We start from the raw sequence: 5,837 nt of genomic DNA, 5'->3' as shown, positions 1-5,837 counted from the left end.
TCTTCCTGCTGTCTAAAAGGGACCCAGCAGTGATTTAATGTCACTGCTATTTAAAGTGGTATTTCAAACACTAAATAAAAATCCATCATGATCTCAGTGGGAAATTAGCATGAACCACTGACTCATTTAAATGTTTATCTCTGAAACCACATGAGTGTAACTGTAAACGTTGTTGGATCCTGTCTCGTTCCTCAGATCATCTCCTCTCTACTTTCATTTGTGAAACCCAGGAGGAAATTATGTGTCTTCCATAAGCTAAGTGATGAAGTGGAAGTGGAGCTAAAGTTGTTTTTTTTCGATATAGTGACACATCCATCTGGATCGTCAGCCGTCAGTGTTTGGACGTCGTTAATTGTTTGTGTACAGAAGTGGTAAATGTTTACCTGCTTCCTCTGCCGGCCTGTAATCAGCAGATTGAACTGATGGAGCAGCGGAGAGACGAACAGCTGATAAACCTGCCGACATTTAAAGGTCTAACGTGTGATATATTCTGCTGTAAAATGTCTAAAAACAACTTATCCTTTGTTATCTCGTGTGTTGAGTTCTATACATGACATTAAACCAAATGTTTCCAACCATTTTCAAACTTTTAATCCATCATTTAATCAGGGTTTCTTTTGTTCTTATGTATGGCGGCGTATCCCACTTTAAGCATGTGTCAGCATTGTCTGCCAGAAGCTGTCATTTTATCCAGTTTTAAGACAGATTTTTACAATAAATGTTTTAAATGTTGGTTGTTTTTTATATATCATTTAACAGGATGAAGGATTTGTGTCTATATCTTAAATTATCGGAGAAACAAGCTTAGCAGGGACTACAGACAAAAAATAGCCTGTTGGCTAACTCTGGCGCATTTACAGAAATGTCAATCAATGTGCACTGTCCCTGTCAAATAAATATATAAATTAAAAAAAATAGCAAATGCTAGCGACTGCATTGAAAAAAACTCTAACCTGAAACTTCTGAATTATGTATTTTTACAGGATTTATCACCAATGTTGTTTGTTTTGAAGAGGAGGAAATCTAACTGGATGATTCGGCTCTGGATAAAAACAACCTGAACTATGAACACTGAAGGAATACCAACTAGCTAATAGCAATGGTGCTAGAGAAAATGTCAGAGGGCCTAGGTATAAAAGCCACGGCTCGCCACTGAAATTAATCCACCGCTGGAAATGGAAATAGTCCCAAAGAAAAAGCACTACTTCTTCTGTTTGAGTATGATTTGCTAAATTCTGACCATCTGTATATAATTGAATATGCCTTATATATAGGGGTGGTTTTGGCGCAGTGGTTAGAGCGTTGGTCATCAGATCAAGGGGCGTTGGCTGAACTCCTGTTCAAATCCCGCCTCGGCCGCCACTGCGTCAGGCCGTTGGTCACACTTTACCCGCATTTGCTCCTGTGGGTAATGTCCAATGCAATCCATAATTATTATTATTATTATTATTATTATTATATAAAATAAAACAATATATTAATGAGCCGTTTTGGGATTTGCATCTGAGTCAATGGAGCGAAAGACTTTGAAACCAACTTTCACATTTCACATTTTGGTCTTTTCCTGGGTTTGTTGACAATGAAAGAAAATTCAACGTAAGGAAAAATAATGCCAGACTCGTCCTTTAAACAGGCTGCGAAATGCAAAAATATAATTGACGGTTCTGTGCTGTAATTTGCAGATGTTTTGATTTCTGAGTGTGGAAATCTCCTCCGAATGATCCGTCTCTGTCAGTTTAAAAGAAAACACGAAACTCAGGTCGAAGGTTTCCCAGCTCTCGTGCAGACGAGCGACTGCTGACAGTGAAATAAAGCTGATTATGGTTATTAGCTAAAGCACAGGAGCTAACGGATGTCTGTGGGCCGCTTAATTACAGGTGTTTGGTTTCTGTATGTTTAACACATATTGAATGATGAACCTCAGGAGTTTATTCTATAAATTGGATATACGATATTTGAACTCTTTAAATGTGGTTGTGTCAAAACAGTTGACTTTAACATGTCATATTATTTTCTGATTTAATGTTCATTGACAACAACTCAGTTTTCACATTCTCAGGTTTCTGTTTGGAAGAAGAATATTTTGAAAACACATTTTATTAACGTTTGTTTTAACACACATTTTGCAAAGAGATGGAAAAAACTAATAGATTACAATTAACAAGAAGAAGAAGAAGAAGAAAAAGACCCGACAGGAAACTAAGAGGGCTGTGGATTTTAGATGCTGTTTACTTCCTCGCCTGTCAATCATCATAATACGATAATTACAGCAACAGAGCTGCTCCGCTGAGTCAGCTCCAGCTCTGCCAAAGTCACGTTCACTCACGCAGAGCTAATGTGAAGGCTGTGAAATCTGGTTCACTGTCCAGGAGGGAGGGGTCTTAATGACTCTAGTGATCCTCTGACTTTCCTAGAGCCCCTCTCAAAGGTCAAAATATAAGCCTGTTGAAAACCCCTAAGACAAGATGTCAAGTCCATTTTATCAACAAAGTCTCACATCTGCTTCAAAGGGCTCCGCAAATGCTCTCTGTCCTCGGACCCTGGGACACAACGACATGCTGACTGCATCGGGGTTTGAACCTGATCCGAACACCAACGCACAACCCACTGCGCCACACGCCTCCAAATCAACCGAGAGTCGATGTGAAAAGTTAAGAAATCACCAAAGTATTTTGTGTACCGTAAATTGGTATGTATATTTTCAACTTTTTTTTAATGCTGTTTTATTTCTATTTTGAGATGTTTACATGAATTGTTTATTTATAATACATGTATGTTTAATTCACCCTGTGGGCATCTTACATGTCCACAACATCTCATCCATTCCATCCAGTAGCTGGCAAGACATTTCACTCAAAAACATTCATTTTAACCTCAATTCAAAACTTTTAGTTGTGGTGTTTTAAAAGTAATAATGCCAAAGTTGTTAGGGTTCAACCTCTGGGAAAATGAATGTCCGATAGTTACAATAGTTTCCCTCAAAACCATGAACTTCAACCTCAAGGGGATTAAAAGTCTTTAGGAGTCATCCTCTGGGAATAATGAGTTTTGACTTGAGGCAAGAATTCATACCAGACGATGAACCGCCTATAATTCCCTGTACACATATTCATGTTTCCCAGAGGTTGAACCCTAAGGAATGTAGTGATCCCAACGCATTTTGCCTTTTTAAATAATAATCCCTCTGTTATATATTGAGATATGTCAGATGAATGTGTTCAATCATTGTTATAAGCAAAAGACAGCGAAGGACACGGGGTTCACCCTCTGGTAACTATGAATGTTTTTCCCACTCTATCCAAGAGATGTTGAGAAACTTCGGTGGGTATGGGAAGACTGTGTTGCTGGTTTTCAAAAGATCAAATGGATGTGAATCAATGGCGTTCTCTTATCTCATTTCAGATCCTCTCTTTTTACCAATTTAAGAATTTCTTTGTCCACAAAAAGATGGCAACATGTGGAGAAACCCTGAATCCAGGCATCAAAATGTCCGTTCAGGAACTTGTCAGATGGATTATTAAACTGTAGTACCACCAAACGGATAGGATAGGATAATTTATGGGACAGAACCGAGACCAAGGACTGCCGGGAAGGGAATAAATCAAAATACTGAAGGTTTAAGATGTTTTTGAGGAAGGAAGGAGCTCTGTGTGCGATTATTTGTCAGTATTTCAAAAACAACAAACCCAGAAGAGAATAAATATTCCTCCTGAGTGAACCGGACAATTTCATTTCTCTGGGTGGAGGGTTTGGCGGTTCGACAGTCCTTCTTATGAGGCACTGGAAACCACTAAAAGTTGCTTAGTTGTGCCCGACAAAGGTTCATCAGAAGGTGATTCTCAGAGCAGCACAGTTAAGACATCCTTTTGCTTGTTGGAGTAGAAAAGTATTTCAAGGTGGACAAATATAGCTAGTGTTTAAAGTAGCCTACTGTCGTTAGTTTTTGTTGTTGCAATAATACAGTTTGCTGGCAATGATCTAATCTCAGCCAAGAAAAATGCATGACACGATATCCAAACAAAGTCAGTATCATTTACATTTCCACAGTATTGATTCCACCAGTACATGAAAAGCCTTGTGTTAGCTAAGGACACAAGGTTACAAAGAAAATGGTGAAATATAAGGTAGTCCTATATTTGAAGTGAAACAAACAAGCTAAACTATTTGTTGTTGTTAAAGTACAGAGAATGAGTTCAGGAGTCTCACATCCTGAAGAAAAACTGTACTCTTCAGTCCAATAGTTCCACTGCGAATACCTCTCTACTTTGCTTTTTTACCAAATTGGAGAAGTGGCTTTACCCATCCAGAGATGACCAGACGGTTCCTGGTTCAAGCATGGCAGAATCATTCAGGATCAGGCAGGAAAGGTAGGCTTAAAGTAATACATGCATATCAAAGATGGTGTCTGTGTAGCTGCAAAGGTTATAACGACAAAAGCTTGTACCACGTCCCCCGACTTGTGTAAGCAAAGACTCTATAAAATGTACAAAAATGTTCCGATCATTTAAAGTGGTTTTGTGAAAAGCCTTGAACCTCCAAAACAAGGGCTAAGCTAACCATTTCCTAACCGCAGCTCTCAAAGCTGTCCCTTTGCCTGAATATATCAGTTAGTTCAGGCACTGCTGAGCTGTAAATCTCTTTAGTTAAAACTAAATATCTAAACAAATAAAATAAAAACATTAATGCAGCCTCCTGATCCTCCTGCATCAGCAGAAATGAAACTCTAAAGCTGCTGTTAAAGTCGAGTTGGCAAAGACGATGATTTATAAACAGCTGACTGCAACACTCTCTGTAATCCTCAGTTTACTCTGCTTTGACAGTTTTTTGGTGATCCGTGAACCTCTTCCTCCTCTTCCTCTCATCTTCCTCTCATCACCCAAAATGGTTGTTCTGCACTCCCTTTCCCGTGGGACAAACAGCATTATTGTTGAACTGTTTGGTCATGTGACCCGTCTCGCCACAGCTCAATGACTCATTTAACCGACTGAACCATCGCCACCCAAAAACAGATCCACTCAGCAGGCTGTGATGTCAGCCTCATTACAGTCATTATCCCAAACTAAACAATGTCCAAACCGACCCAACTGTCTTGTTGGATTTGGTTGATTTATTGATTGTTTACTGAGGTTTCTGCAGAACATTAATGTGTATGGTGTCCTCCTGCTGGGAAAAATGAACTCAAAATCACTTTCTGTCTCGTTAGCTTTTCACCAGACAAGTCAATGTAAAAATAAATGATCCTAAAAAGCCAATTTAGGGTAACTATTAACCCTTTCATGCATAGAGGTCACTACAGTGGACAGCTATTCAAAAGGTGTTTTCTTCTATATGCATTGTTTTTTTTTGCATAGTTGCACCATCAGCCACTACATAGGACCCTATTGCATCATCCCATACACTGCCCCTCAGTGGAAAGTCAGTGTAAGTGCATGATACATGTCTCTAAACCAAGATGGACGACCGAAAGCCACATGGACCAAGTCACCCATTTATATCTTGCCAATCCTTTTATGGAAAGCGTCCCCTGCAGGTATAAAAAATGTGGTGACATCAAGTAACAACTAAGGAATTATATAATACATAAAGGATCAAAGTATTGATTTTATGTTTGCAGGAAATCACTGGCTATAGTTCAACTACAATTCATACTGGTACTGCTGCTGNATCAAAGTATTGATTTTATGTTTGCAGGAAATCATGATTAACCACCTGTCCACTACAGTGGACGTCATGCATCACTGGCTATATTTCAACTACAATTCATACTGGTACTGCTGCTGCTGTACCCAGGGCCGTCCCTCCCTACAAGCAGATCATGCAGACTGTGTGGGGCCTCA

Source organism: Notothenia coriiceps, unplaced genomic scaffold, assembly GCF_000735185.1.
Source record: "Notothenia coriiceps isolate Sejong01 unplaced genomic scaffold, NC01 NC01_scaffold00024668, whole genome shotgun sequence".
Taxonomy (NCBI): Eukaryota; Metazoa; Chordata; class Actinopteri; order Perciformes; family Nototheniidae; genus Notothenia; species Notothenia coriiceps.
This window is presented reverse-complemented; position numbering follows the sequence as displayed.